Below are 15725 nucleotides of genomic sequence, written 5' to 3'. Positions count from 1 at the left end.
AGAAGCAAGAGGGGATGGGGTGGAGAAGCAGATGGGCACTTCTCCTGTGTGCCCTGACTGGAAATCGAACCCAGGACCTCCACACGCTGGGCTGACACTCTACTGCTGAGCCAACCGACCAGGGCACAAGACAGGATTATTAACTTCAGATTCTCCTCTTTATGTATCACATGAAGGAGAGAAAGGGTCTTTTTTACTTATCAGTTCCCCTTAATTTTTCCATCAATTGAAATTGTATACAGTAAGTCCCCGTGGTACAAACATTTGACTGACTTACAACTTGTACTTATAGAGCTGGAGCCCCCTGGTCAAGGCACAGATGAGAAAACAATTGATAAACAAATAAAGTGCAGCAACTATGACTTGATGCTTCTCATCTCTCTCCATTCCTGTCTGTCTGTCTCTCTCTTGCTAAAAAACAAACAAATAAACAATTAATAAAACCTACAGAACTTATTTCCTTCGTAACCTGCGATTGCCTGTAATTTCTTTCAACAAAAGTAGGTTTTTAGGACCATGTAGGAAATAGTGGTTGTTGTTCATTGAGAATTGGCAAATTTTCATTGTTCCTAAGCTTTATGTCATTTAGATTTCAGGCTCTGTAGATCAATTTCATTAAAACAAAGAGACAGAAGGAAAAATACCACATCCCCCTCCAACCATTCTGTCTTACACCTAGGGCAGAGAGGTTTCTCCCTTTGCTCTGTCCCACCATTTCAGAATTATATGTGTTTGCCTTGGGGCCAAATCTGGGGCGGGGTTGAGGGGAGGGAGTAGAGGCCAGAGGAAACATACATTTTATTTTATAGTCACACAAATCTCTTCTTCAACTTTTATGACAGGCCTGTGAGATCCCTAGGCAGGAGGAAATTTTGAATGAACTCCGCTTTTAGTGACCAGGAGTGGAGACATAAAAGGAGCTATTTATTCAGCCTCTCTGGTTTCAGAGATAAGTACAAAGGGTAACTGGCATTAAGTCTGTAGTAATAGCTGCTCTAAGTACTGACCATGATTTGAATCTCTCGCTAACTGATTCTGGGGAGGCTGGAATATTTATCAAGCCATTAGGAAAGGCTGTTTCTTGCTGATAAGATACCTACAGCTGATGGGGTGCACCTGAAGATGGGATGAGACCGACTGGATTTATAGCCATTTGCAGCAAGAGCAAAAAACAAACAAAAACAAACAAACAACACAACATTCTTCTTAACAACAGCATAAGACATTCATCAGCTAAATTATCAATCTGTCCCCTGTGGCTGGCCTATGCAATCTTCACAAAACAGAGTTGCTGAACACCCCAACTTAAAAGGTGATTGGATACTACCCTCAGACTTGGCCAGCAAGTCACAATTTCACTGATTTGGAGATGAAGGAAGGAAGGTGTGGAATAGGGTTATTCATCTGTGGAGCTCAGCTTTCAGCAAAATCTTACATTGAATTATAAGGTGCCAGATATGTGATTATCCTCAGCTTTCAAAAAGATGAAGTCACCCATTTTATACAACTCCAGGGCCTCCTTTTGGTTTAGGATGTCAGTGGGAGAAGTTGCCATATAGGCAATATTGAAGGTAAAAACAAACAGCAAGAAAGCAGTCACCTGCATTTTATTTTCTGCTTCTGTGATGCTTTGCAGCCACGGGTAAACTCAGTGCCAGCTTTTACATGAACAATAAATTGCTTATCTCACACTTAAAATAGATGACCTTCGTGACTTTTTGAAATTTAAACTCATCTTTCCAGATTAATTATTTTTAAAAATAAAATCTAGGATGAGAGGCAGGTGCGCTGACCACATATGGTGGCTGGGCGGCCTTTTCAGCAAACCATTGAGCCTTAACGTCTTTAATAGAACACCCTTCCTGCCTCTCTTTAAGTTCATTTTTGAGAAGCATATAGATTTGCTCTTAATTAATGACACAAAATTTCCCTATTTCTAGAATCAAACTATCCATTGCCCAACATTTGCCTAAAGTTTGCTTATAAGAAATGAATAGTTATGAAGAATTGTCTGGGAGATATGTAGTTATTTTATTCTACTTGATATCCTAGATTTTTTTGTTTGGATCAAACCAGATCATCAGAGAAATGGTTGTTTGTATCTTCCTGGTTTTCCCGTGTCCTTGAAAAACACTTTGGAGAATTTGGATTGGTGTAATAGCTGGGGCCTCCTTTGAAGACTTCTTTAACCAATAGCCCTGTTGATGGTATCAGTTCTCTCCCACCTCTGTCCCACCCAAACCTCTACTCTAGGGAAGGAGAACTTAAACACCCCAGTGGGCAAAGTGTGTGCATATGCATGCGTGCATGCACGTATGTGAGTGTCTGTCTAAGCGTCTGATATGTTCTCCTTCCATGAGCACGTGTGGCTCATTTGGCTTCCTTTTTGGCTTTGTTTATGACCCACTTTTGGTAACTGCCTGTGACTGTCACTGGTGTCTCTTTCATCTTGTGTCATCTTTTTTTTTTTTTTTTTTTTTTTTTTGATTCACAATTAATATTTTAATTCTTGGGAATATTTGAGATATAAAGATAGGAAATATTTTTTTAAATCCTTTCTTTTTCCAGAAATAGATTGTAGCCCAACTTATGAAGCTGGGTCAACTCTGGCTTCACATCTTGTGTCATCTTACTCTAGTTGTAGGCAATAGAGCGTGGCTACTAGGATCATAAACTCCAAAGCCACACAGCCTGTGTTTGAATTCTCTCCACCAACTGTGGCTTAACCAAGTAGAAGGCCATTAGGAATACTATTGGGAATAATGCAATATTCAGTCCACTCCCAGGGCCCTCTCCTCTCTCTTCTATTGTGAATGTTATTTGAGTGTCTCTCATGTCTTCAAAATGACAAAAGGACTTTGTGTTCCAACCCCACTTCTTGCTATTCTGCCACTGTCTTGGCAGCACGTGAACGAAGGACTGCGGGTGGGACGTGGATCCTGCCTTGACAGGTTGCTGTGGCATGGGCAGCCCGAATCCCCCTGTGGAGGCCCCGCTCCCAGGCCCCACAGGGTAGCTGTGCCCAGGGCGGAGCCCAGGTCCAGGAGGCATGGGCAGCCCGAATCCCCCCTTTGGAGGCCCCGCTCCCAGGCCCCACAGGGTAGCTGAGCCCAGGGCGGAGCCCAGTTCCGGGAGGCATGGGCAGCCCGAATCCCCCCTGTGGAGGCCCCGCTCCCAGGCCCCACAGGGTAGCTGAACCCAGGGCGGAGCCCAGGTCCAGGAGGCATGGGCAGCCCGAGTACCCCCTGTGGAGGCCCCAATCCCAGGCCCCGCAGGGTAGCTGAACCCAGGGCGGAGCCCAGGTCCAGGAGGCATGGGCTTTGCTTCAGAAGCAGCAGAAACCCAAGAGCAAAACAGTTCTTCTTTCCAACGTGCCTGCTCCAGACCAGTTCCGTGTCTTCTAGAGCAGAAATTTCTGACACTAGACTCTCGGTTTGGGGCTTGCTTGAGAATGTAGCCCTTACGTTGCTGCTAAACAGATAAAATATTAAGCATCAGTGCGCTCCCCAAATCATTAGCAGCAAGTCCACAGGTAATTAATTCAGCTCGAGGCTATTCTGGGGCCTGTTGCTTTTATTTCCCACCCTTGGCACACACTCTTCAGTAACGAACTCTCATTGTACAAGATGAGAGACACGCACCGTGTCCCCAGAAGGCTTGGAACGCCTCATTTCTGCCAGAAACTCTGGCCCTGGGGGCTCCCAGCTCTCTGTCAAGAGTAGAGAGGAAGAAAAGACAACCCCATCGCTTCTAGCTTTACTGGCTGCCTGGCTGAGAAAACTCTTTCTTAAATCAAATTACTGATTTAAAACAATTTGGTGGATTTACAAAATCTATAAAAATAAACCAAAAGCTAACTGTTACAGCTTTTCCTTTTTTCCATAATTATTTTAAATTGCTTCAGTAGTTGACCAACATTATCTTTGATTTTTACATTAGCCTTGGGAGGCTGGTGACTTTGACCCTTACTGTCTCTGAGCTCCCAATGGAGAAATAAGTCTCAGGAGCGTTTAAGTGGGTTTCCAGAGGTCCCCTGATAAGTGAGTGGAGAGAAATTTGCAGGGGTTTTAGCTGCTGCTCTGGTATAGGAACTTCCAAGGTCCTGGTAGTCTAACCTTAATAGTCCCTGGAGAAAAGATTAAGTGGGGGCAGTCCAAATATTTTTAGCAGAAGAAAGAAGCGCATTTCCAATTTAGACAAGGTATCAGCTAGATGGAGAAATTACCTAAATTCCATTCATTAAACTGTCAAGGAAACGTTTCATGTACGTTTGTCATCATGGTGTGTGTGTGTGTGTGTGTGTGTGTGGGGGGGTGTTGTAATATCAGAAGCTTTCTGATTGCCCTTTGGAATATAAATATCGTGCAGTTTAAATACAAAGTATTATTTGAAATTTGTTTGTCTGTACTAGACTCATGAAGTCAGCTACTAGTTATTTCCTGCCTGCCCTTTACAAAGGCTGTATTGATTTTTTTTAGTTCAATGCTATGAATCATACTGAGAGTTATACTGATTGTGTTTAAGAAATTATCTTCATACATACAAACCAGTAAATTAGTGAACTTGGACATATGATATTTAAATCCAGAAGAATACTGAAAAAAATAGAATGAGGGGTGGGAATGAGGAGAGAAAATAATTCCATGCTACTGTAATGTATTGATAAATGCATGTGAGGATGAATATATTATGACTAAAGGTGGCTAATGTAGTGTAGCAGAACCATTTAACATGTTTGTGAAGGATGTTGTCTTTAGTGATTATCAGGACTTTCTGTGATTTAAGTTAAGAAGGAACTCATTCACAAATGTAGCTAACCATTCCAGGTAAATCTGGTTTCAGGCAAGGCTTTTCCTTAGTAGGGATACCAGGACCCAACCTCTTTATTCCTGGTCTTGGCTCTGCTCTCTGTTGTGTGGTGTATCCACTCCTGGGTTTCATGGGTTTTTTTTGTTTTTGTTTTTGTTTTGTTTTTTGATTTTTCCGAAGCCAGAAATGGGGAGGCAGTCAGACAGACTCCCACATGTGCCTGACCGGGATCCACCCGGCATGCCCACCAGGGGGCGATGCTCTGCCCATCTGGGGCGTCGCTGTGTTGCGACCAGAGCCATTCTAGCGCCTGAGGCAGAGGCCACAGAGCCATCCTCAGTGCCAGGGCCAACTTTGCTCCAATGGAGTCTCGGCTGCGGGAGGGAAGAGAGAGACAGAGAGGAAGGAGAGGGGGAGGGGTGGAGAAGCAGATGGGTGCTTCTCCTGTGTGCCCTGGCTGGGAATCAAACCCGGGACTCCCACACGCCAGGCCGACGCTCTACCACTGAGCCAACCGGCCAGGGCCTAATGGAGTTTTGAGGTGGTTTTCACAACTAGTTACTCTCCATAAGCTCAAATTAAAGTCCAGAAGTTTCACTAAGAGTTTATTGCATCTCATCCTCTCTGATGCTGTTAGATTCAGGGAGTACTGACATGCTGGGGCTGCCAAGAGTGTACAAGGTCCCTGTGATGCTGAGAACAAAGAGTTCAGCAACATCCTGCATTGAGTCAGAGACCCTTATCAGAAGTTTATGTTTAAAATTCTCCACTGAGTAATACCCCCCCTGTAACTGCGCACAACCTCCCTAGCCAATAGCTAACAGCCACATCAGCTTCTGTATGATGCTTGCTCATCCTAGATAGCCACCCTATAAAAAGGAGCCATTTTAGAAGCTCGTGGCTGCAGTGCTCCAGTCTCTTCGGAGGCGTGGGTTGCCTGCAGTCCCTGCGCAGGTTTGGGGGGCTGCAGTGTTCCCCTGTGTGGGTTACCTGCATCCCTGTGCAGGTTTGGGGGGCTGCAGTGTTCCCCTGTGTGGGTTACCTGCAGTCCCTGCACAGGTTTGGGGGGCTGCAGTGCTCCCTTGCATGGGTTGCCTGCAGTCCCTGTGCAGGTCTGCAATAAAACTTATAAAATTCACTTTGGGTCTGCTGTGGCCTATCTCGCATGCGATGTAACAATGCCTTTCCCTGACCCAATCACTGTGGCCAGCAGAACCTGGCACTCAGGGTGGCTGGGCTTTGGTCATAGGACATCCATGGAATTGGGTGTGGAGTCTGACCTGCCGTTACCACTGTGGACTGACAGGGGAAGGAAGCAGACACTCAAAGCAGAATAAGAAACTAATAAAGGAATGAGGGCAAGTGGATGGCAGAGAGCCCAAACCCAGCCATTAATGGTAACAGTAAAGGAAAAATACATTATTACAAAAATTTAAAAATAGCATTAAAAATAACGTATTACCCCAATGAATGATTATTAGTCTTCTGTGTGTGTTAGAGACATCTTCTTGTCCTTTTGTATCAAAAAATGCTTCAGAGAAGCTATATTAACTAAAGATCATGACATTTAAATGTGGTGCAAGAGCTAAAGTGTTTCTAGAAATTGTTACCGACTGGATGCAGAGGGCTATTACACTGAAAGTAGAGAGATGTGCTTCCTTACTCACTGTTAACTTTCCTGTCTGGAGCTGGGACATTTGTAGTGAGAAAGATAATGGAACAGGATTAGGGGAGCCTCCAGGTAGCACTTGGGCTGGAAGATGCTCACCCTCCCACTTCCGCCTTTCCAGGGCATTATGGGGGTTACGTCAGTGAGCTACCAACCCCGTGGTGCCTGTCTTAGTTGGATGTGTGCCGGAGCACTGGGAAAGTAGTAAGAGCAATGTGAATGAGGCTGGTAAACTCTGAACACTGAGGCAGAAGCTGAGCACTTGCATGCCCAGGGAAAACTGGCGTTCCAGACTTAGTTTGTCAGTATTGTGACCAGAAGGCAGTCAGTGTATCATGGGCCAACATTGGGTTCTGCAGCCTTAGTGTATCTGCATTTGCTTCCTCCTCCTGGGATGTACTTCCCACTCCTTTCCCATGGTTGGCATGTGCTCATCCTTCAGACCTCAATTTTCAGACAGTTTGCTCCCACTGTGCCCCATTTACTCAATATTCTATGTATTTCCTTTACAGAACTTTTTTTCTATTTGAAATTACTGAGTTAATTTACTTGTCTATTGCCTGTGTCTTCCTGTAAGGCAAAGGCCTTTTCTGTTACTCAATTCTGAATCCCCAACATCTAGAACAGAGCCTGGGACACACAGAGGATCTATCTATGTCTGTTGAATTAATGTCTGGGACACAGAAAGAGCAAACTGTGCTGGTGATAGAACAGCCCACTTTGCCAAATAAACCCAACAATGTAAGTGATACCACTTAACACAGGGGTTGTGAATGTTTTCTCTGCAGTGGACCCTTCTGGTGGTCTGATTAAGCCTATTAACCCCTTCTAAGAATATTTTTAAACACATTAAAATATACAAAGGGGTTTCAATTGAAATATATTATTTAGGAGCACAGTTATAAAAATATTTAAAATCTAAAAAATAGTGATATATGTGCTTTTTTATTAGTGTAGAAAATAAGACAGGGATGGAAAATAAGTAACATGAATATTTTGAGATATTTGTGGCACTTATAATGTGATATGAAAATATGTGTGATTTCTACCATATCAGTAACAACATCATAGATATGCTAATACTACTGTAGCTTGTTGACTGCTATCATAATTGAAGGAAATGCTAAATTTCATTAGAGTTTAATGAAAGTGAGGATGTAATTTTTTCCCAATCTAAGTTTATGGGACCTCCTGAATTCTATCTGCAGATGTCCTAGGGGGACTATGGACAAAAGGTACAAACATCCAGTTATAAAATAAATAAGGCCTGTGGATGTAATGTACAGAGTAGTGATTATAGTTAATATCAATAATACTGCTTTGTATATTTGAAAATCATTGAATGTACACTTAAAAGTTCTCATTATAAGAAAAAAATTGTTATTGTGCATGGTGATGGATGTTAACTAGACTTATTGTGGTGATCATTTTGTCATACATACAAATATTATATCATTATGTCATACAACTGAAAATAATATAATGTTATATGTCAATATCTCAGTTAAAAAAAGAAACTCTGGGCTAAGTACTTTAGCACTCTATAAATGTGACAAGATTGAGAATTAATAATAGAGCAATCAATAGTTATGCCTACATCTTATCTTTAATTGCCAGTTTGTGAGACTATTACATCCATCTCTCTCTCTCTCTCTCTCTCTCTCTCTCCATATATATATATATATATATATATATATATACACACACACACTTTTTCTGGCCCATTAGAAAACTGTACATAGTGTATCCATGGAAGTTGTTTACTTACTATTGAAACAAAATTTTCTTTTCTTTTTTTTTTTTTTTCATTTTTCTGAAGCTGGAAACAGGGAGAGACAGTCAGACAGACTCCCGCATGCGCCCGACCGGGATCCACCCGGCACGCCCACCATGGGGTGACGCTCTGCCCACCAGGGGGCGATGCTCTGCCCATCCTGGGCGTCGCCATGTTGTGACCAGAGCCACTCTAGCGCCTGGGGCAGAGGCCACAGAGCCATCCCCAGCGCCCGGGCCATCTTTGCTCCAATGGAGCCTTGGCTGCGGGAGGGGAAGAGAGAGACAGAGAGGAAAGCGCGGCGGAGGGGTGGAGAAGCAAATGGGCGCTTCTCCTGTGTGCCCTGGCTGGGAATCGAACTCCGGTCCTCTGCACTCTAGGCGGACGCTCTACCGCTGAGCCAACCGGCCAGGGCGAAACAAAATTTTCTTATCCTCATTGAGTACCGAGTTTAAGTACTAAGGAAAATAACCTGCCCAAGTGACCCTACAGTATTTTTGTTACTCTGCTGGCTCTGTGAATAGCAGAGTGAGAGAATCATGATTTGTAGTACAAATGCTCCTATAGGGATAAACAGTTTAGCTGAGATTGGTCAAGACTCTTAATTTGTGCAGGGAAGAGTTTAGGACAACAGACAATTCTCTTCTATAACATGCTCATACATCATGTCTTCTATTTGAATGAGAGGAGAATCCATTTAGCACAGCGGTTCTCAACCTGTGGGTCGTGACCCGGCGGGGTCGCCTAAAGCCATCGGAAAATACATAATGCATATCAGGTATTTACATTCCGAATCATAACTGTAGCAAAATTACAGTTATGAAGTAGCCACCAAAATTATTTTTTGGTTTGGGGTCACCGCAACATGAGAAACTGTATTGCAGGGTCACGGCATTAGAAAGGTTGAGAACCACTGATTTAGCATGAGTTTTCTCCTTGCCAGTAAATAAAATAGAAGTCCCATTGGCAGTGGTGAGATGACTAACCTCCTGACATTATGCTGTATGATAATTTCTTTCTTTCTGTCTCTGTAGCTTGCACTAGACTTAACAGGGGAAGAGATGCACTCGCTGCTAGTTTGTAAAGATGTCCAGAGGTGAGCATCACAGATTTTATTCTTTCTTCTCACTCTTGATCAGAAAATAATTAAGCCCAACATAGGAAGGGCCCCAAAGAGAAACAAAAACTCAGAAGGCTTGAAGAGAGCCACCTGTGATTCTCTTCTGATGAGAAGATGAGGCTGTGTGAGTGCATTCATTTCAATAGGTCTTTTTTTAAATCGATTTTAATTTATTGTGTTTACATAGATTCTAGTGTTGCCCCGAATGCATCCCCCCTCCCCTGTACTCCCCTCAACATCTCCCTTGTCCCTCTCCCCATAATGACCTCCCCCCTTCCCTTCAGGTTTATCCCATCCTATCATCCCCTTTCCCTCTGTCCTCTTTTCCTCTGGTTCCTTTGATCCCGACTCTGTCTCAATTCCATTCCTCAGTTCACATTGTTCATTGGATTCCTCAAATGGGTGAAGTCATATGGTATTTTTCTTTTTCTGCCTGGCTCATTTCACTTAACATAATAGTTTCCAGGTCCATCCATGTTGCCGGAAAAAGTAAGATTTCTTTCTTTTTCATGGCCCCATAGTATTCCATTGTATATATGTACCATTGCTTTTAATCCATTCGTCCACTGATGGACACTTGGGCTGTTTCCAGATCTTGTAAACAATGCAGCCAAAATCATGGGGTTGCATTTATCCTTTTGAATCAGTGATATGATGTTCTTCGGATATATTCCTAAAAGTGGGATGGCTGGGTCAAAAGGCAGTTCGATTTTTAATTTTTTAAGGAATCTCCATATTGTTTTCCACAGAGGCTGCACCAGTCTGCATTCCTACCAGCAGTGCAGGAGGGTTCCCTTTTCTCCACATTCTCACCAGCACTTATTCTGTGTTGTTTTGTAGATGAGCACCATTCTGACTGGTGTGAGGTGACATCTAATTGTGGTTTTAATTAGCATTTCTCTAATGATTAGTGATGAGCATTTTTTCATATACCTATTGGCCATCTGTATGTCCTCTTTGGAGAAGTGTCTATTCATTTCTTTTTCCCATTTTTTGACTGTATTGTTTATCTTCCTGGTGTTGAATTTTACAAGTTCATTATAAATTTTAGTTATTAACCCCTTATCAGACATATTGTCAAATATGTTCTCCCATTGTGTAGTTTGTCTTTTTATTCTGTTCTTATTGTCTTTAGCTGTGCAAAAGCTTTTTAGTTTGATATAGTCCCATTTGTTTATCCTGTCTTTTATTTCACTTGCCCGTGGAGATAAATCAGCAAATATATTGCTCCGAGAGATGTCCGAGAGCTTACTGCCTATGTTTTCTTCTAAGATGCTTATGGTTTCACGGCTTACATTTAAGTCTTTTATTCATTTTGAGTTTATTTTTTTGAATGGTGTAAGTTGGTGGTCTAGTTTCAGTTTTTTGCAGGTAGCTGTCCAATTTTCCCAACACCATTCGTTAAAGAGACTGTCTTTACTCCATTGTATGCTCTTACCTCTTTGTCAAATATCAGTTGTCCATAGAGCTGTGGGTTTATTTCTGGGTTCTCTGTTCTGTTCCATTGATCTATATGTTTGTTCTTATGCAAGTACCAAGTTGTTTTGAGTACAATGGCTTTGTAGTATAACTTGATATCAGGAAGTGTGATACCTTCCGCGTTATTTTTTCTTTTCAAGATTGCTGAGGCTATTCGTGTTTCTTTTTTGGTTCCATATAAATTTTTGGAATATGTGTTTTGTATCTTTGAAGTATGTCATTATTATTTTAATTGGTATTGTATTGAATTTATAAATTGCTTTGGGTAATATAGACATTTTAATGATGTTTATTCTTCCTAACCATGAGCACGGTATATGCTTCCACTTGTTTGTATCTTCCTTGATTTTTTTTATCAATGCTTTATAATTTTCTGAGTACACGTCTTTAGTCTCCTTGGTTAAATTTACTCCTAAATACTTTATTTTTTGGTTGCAATAGTGAAGGAGATTGTTTCCTTAATTTCTCTTTCTGAGAATTCATTGTTGGTGTTTAAAAATGCCTCTGATTTCTGTGTATTGATTTTATATCCTGCCACCTTGCTGAATTCACTTATCAGGTTCCATAGTTTTTTGACCAGGACTTTAGGGTTTTCTATATACAATATCATATCATCTGTAAATAATGATAGTTTTACTTCTTCTTTTCCAATTTGAATGCCTTTTATTTCTTCTTTTGTCTAATTGCTGTGGCTAGGACTTCCAAAGCTATGTTGAATAAGAGTGGTGAAAGAGGGCACCCCTGCCTTGTTCCTGATCTTAAGCGGATTGCTTTTAATTTTTGCCCATTAATTATGATGTTGGCTGTGGGTTTGTCATAGATAGCCTTTATCATGTTGAGGTATGTTCCCTGTATTCCCACTTTGCTGAGAGTTTTGATCATAAATGAGTGCTGGATTTTATCAAATGGTTTTTCTGCATCTATTGAAATTATCATGTGGTTTTTCTCCTTCCTTTTGTTTATGTGATGAATCACATTGATTGATTTACGAATATGGTATCATCCTTGCCTCCCCAGAATAAATCCCACTTGATCATGATGTATGATTTTTTTTTCATATATTGCTGGATCCAGTTTGCTAATATTTTGTTGAGGATTTTAGCATCTAAATTCATCAAAATATTGGCCTATAATTTTCTTTCTTTGTGTTGTCTTTGCCTGGTTTTTGAATCAGAATTATGCTTGTCTCATAAAAAGAGCTTGGAAGTCTTCCTTCCTCTTGAATTTTTTGAAATAGCTTGAGAAGGATAGGAGATAGTTCTTCTTTGAATATCTGGTAGAATTCACTTGTGAAGCCATCTGGCCCAGGGATTTTGTTTATTGGGAGTTTTTTGATAACTGTTTCGATCTCATTTGTTGTAATCAGTCTATTTAGGTTTTCTGATTCTTCCTGATTGATTTTTAAATGATTATATGTTTCAAGAAATTTGTCCATTTCATCTAGGTGGTATAATTTTTTGGCATACAGTTCTTCATAGTATTTTCTTACAATCCTTTGTATTTCGTTGTGTCAGTTGCTATTTTTCCACTCTCATTTCTAATTTTATTTATTTGAGTCCTCTCTCTTTTTTTCTTGGTGAGTCTGGTTAAAGGTCTTGTTTACCTTTTCAAAGAACCAGCTCCTGATCCAGTTTCATTGATCCTCTGTATTGTTTCTTTAGTCTCTATGTCATTTATTTCTGCTTTCATCTTTATTATTTTCTTCCTTCTATCTCTGGGCTTTAGTTGCTGTTTCTTTTCTAGTTTTTTTAGATGCAGGGTTAAGTTGTTTATTTGAGCTTTTTCTATCTTCTTATGGTATGCCTGTAATGCTATGAACTTCCCTCTCAGGACTGCTTATGCTGGGTCCCATAAATTTTGAGTTGTTAAATGTTCATTATCATTCATTTGTAGTAATTTTTAAAATTATTCTTTGATTTCATTGTTAACCCATTTGTTATTTAATAACATGCTATTTAGTTTCCAAGTGTTGGAGTATTTTTCAGTTTTTCTGTTGTGGTTGATTTCTAGTTTCATGCCATGGTGATCAAAGAAAATGCTTGATATGATTTTAATCTTCTTAAATTTTTGAGATCTTTTTTGTGTCCTAACATGTGGTCTATTCTAGAGAATGTACCATGAGCACTTGAAAAGTATGTATATTCTGCTGCTTTAGGGTGAAAGGTTCTGAAGATATCTACTAAATCAAGTTGATCTAATGTGTCCTTTAAGATTACTGTTTCTTTGTTAATTTTCTTTCTTGAGGCTATATCTAGTGAGGTTAGTGGGGTTTTGAAATCCCCTACTATTGTAGTATTGCTGTTGATCTTGCCCTTTAAATCCATCACAGTCTGCTTTATATAATTAGGTGCATAGATATTTATAATGGTTATATCTTCTTGTTGGATTGCTCCCTTTATTATTATGTAGTGACCTTCTTTATCTCTTACTATATCCTTTGTTTTAAAGTCCATTTTGTCTGATATAAGTATTGTTACCCCAGCTTTTTTTTCATTTCCATTTGCATGAAATATTTTTTTCCATTCTTTTACCTTCAGTCTATGTGCATCTTTTGTTTTAAGGCATGTCTCTTGTAGACAGCATATGTATGGGTCCTGTTTGTTTTTTTTTTTTTTTTTTTTTTTTTATCCATGCAGCTACCTTACATCTTTTGATTGAATCATTTAATCCATTTACATTTAAGGTTATTATTGATATGTAGTTGTTTATTGCCATTTTATTCTTTAAAGCTATATTCTTCTTTTACTATATTTTTCTTTTCCACCTTTGTTCTGTTTACAACAGGCCCCTTAACATTTCTTGCAACCTTGGTTTGGTTGTAATGAATTCCTTGAGTTTTCTTTTTTTTGTCTGGGAAGCTTTTTATTTATCCTTCAATTTTAAATGATAACCTTGCTGGATAAAGTAGTCTTGGTTGTGGGCTCTTGTTTGCATTACTTTGAATATTTCTTGCCATTCCCTTCTGGCCTCAAGTGTTTCTGTTGAGAAGTCGGATGTCATCCTTATGGGGGCTCCTTTGTAGGTGATAGCCTTTTTTTCTCTAGCAGCTTTTAGTATTTTCTCTTTATCTCTTTGCTTTGGTATTTTAATTATGATGTGTCTTGGTGAAGATTTCTTTGGGTTTCTCTTTAATGGAAATCTCTGTGCTTCTTGAACTTGTGTGACTTTTTCCTACATCAATTTAGGGAAGTTTTCAGCTATGATTTGATTGAACAAGTCTCTATCTCTTGTTCTTTCTCTTCTTCTTCAGGAATCCCTATGAAGGCAGATGTTATTTCTCTTCATGTTGTCACAGAGCTCTCTTAGAGTTTCCTCAGAATTTTTGAGTCTCTTTTCTTTTTGGTCCTCTGCTTCTGTGCCTTCGTTTATCTTGTCCTCTAACTCACTGATTCAATCCTCAGCTTCATCCATCCTGCTTTTAACTCCTTCCATTGTGGTCTTCATTTCTGTTATTGTATTTGTCATTTCTGACTGATTCTTTTTTATTATTTCAATGTCCTTTTTTATACTTGCTATTTTTTTTTTTTTTTTTTTTTTTTGTTTGTTTTTTTTTTTTTTTTTTTTTTTGTTTTTTTTTTTTCATTTTTCTGAAGCTGGAAACAGGGAGAGACAGTCAGACAGACTCCCGCATGCGCCCGACCGGGATCCACCCGGCACGCCCACCATGGGGCGGCGCTCTGCCCACCAGGGGGCGATGCTCTGCCCATCCTGGGCGTCGCCATATTGCGACCAGAGCCACTCTAGCGCCTGGGGCAGAGGCCGAGGAGCCATCCCCAGCGCCCGGGCCATCTTTGCTCCAATGGAGCCTTGGCTGCGGGAGGGGAAGAGAGAGACAGAGAGGAAAGCGCGGCGGAGGGGTGGAGAAGCAAATGGGTGCTTCTCCTGTGTGCCCTGGCCGGGAATCGAACCCGGGTCCTCCGCACGCTAGGCCGACGCTCTACCGCTGAGCCAACCGGCCAGGGCTATACTTGCTATTTTTTTATTTAGGTGTTTGTTATGTTCATCTCTTATTGTTCTAAGATCTTTGAGCATCCTAACAATCATTTTAAACTCTGCATTTGGTAATTTAGTTATATCTGACTCACTCAAGTTCTTTTCTGGTGTTTTCTCTTGATTCATTTAAGTTGCATTTCTCTGCCTTCCCATTTTGTCTGTGTATAAGAAAGGTGTGACCACAGGAGTCCAATGGGTGTGGCCTCTGTGTTTCCTAGGTGTGGTCTGTCTGCAGGCCCGCCACCCCCTCTGCCGCTGCCTCCGATGTTCAGGTATGGGCATTGCCGGCACTGGCCCACTGTGGCAGTCGCCGCAGTTTCTGCCTCTCCTTTTTTGCCTCTCCTCCATGGAGGGTCTACAAGCCTCCCCGACCTTGACTTCGCCCTGCCCCCACATGTGGGGATGCGTGCTGTACTGGAACCACAAGCCTTGGCACTGCAGGTGGGGTTGTGCACCTATGCTAAGCTCGGGTCTCTACCTATTCTTTAGCTTTTGCCCTGCCCCTGCAGGTGAGGGCTGCACATGCAGGTAGGGCTGCAAGCCCTGGCTCTGGGTGCGGGGCTGTGCACTGTGCCATGGGTCTCTGCGGAGAGCTTTCACCATGCCTCTGCAGGGTGGGACCGCAGGCAGGACTGCTCTTGCTCACCCAGACCTCAGCCAGGTTGGACCACTTTGGTGCACCACTTCAGCCCCCACTGGGTGAGACTGAGCTTATACCCAGCCTCAGCTGTAGCCACCTGGCTTCTTCACCCACCAACAGGATCACGTTTCCATGTTCCACTGCTTTCAGTCCTCCAGCGAGCCCTCAGCAGTGTGGGTGGGGGCGCTGCAGCTCATACCCTAGCACTCAATACTCTTTCCCTGATGGCTTCTTCCTTCCA

At 41.5% G+C, this 15725-nt stretch overlaps 1 long non-coding RNA gene across 1 annotated transcript; it reads left to right on the top strand.

Moving 5' to 3' along the window:
* The first annotated feature begins 5725 nt into the window (after window positions 1-5725).
* LOC136384138 (uncharacterized) lies at window positions 5726-5945 on the top strand. Its single transcript, XR_010747533.1, has 2 exons — window positions 5726-5815; window positions 5869-5945. It is a non-coding gene; the product is annotated as an uncharacterized lncRNA (long non-coding RNA).
* The last annotated feature ends 9780 nt before the right edge of the window (window positions 5946-15725 follow it).

Source organism: Saccopteryx leptura, chromosome 12 (assembly GCF_036850995.1).
Source record: "Saccopteryx leptura isolate mSacLep1 chromosome 12, mSacLep1_pri_phased_curated, whole genome shotgun sequence".
NCBI classification, from domain to species: domain Eukaryota; kingdom Metazoa; phylum Chordata; class Mammalia; order Chiroptera; family Emballonuridae; genus Saccopteryx; species Saccopteryx leptura.
This window is presented reverse-complemented; position numbering and strand designations above follow the sequence as displayed.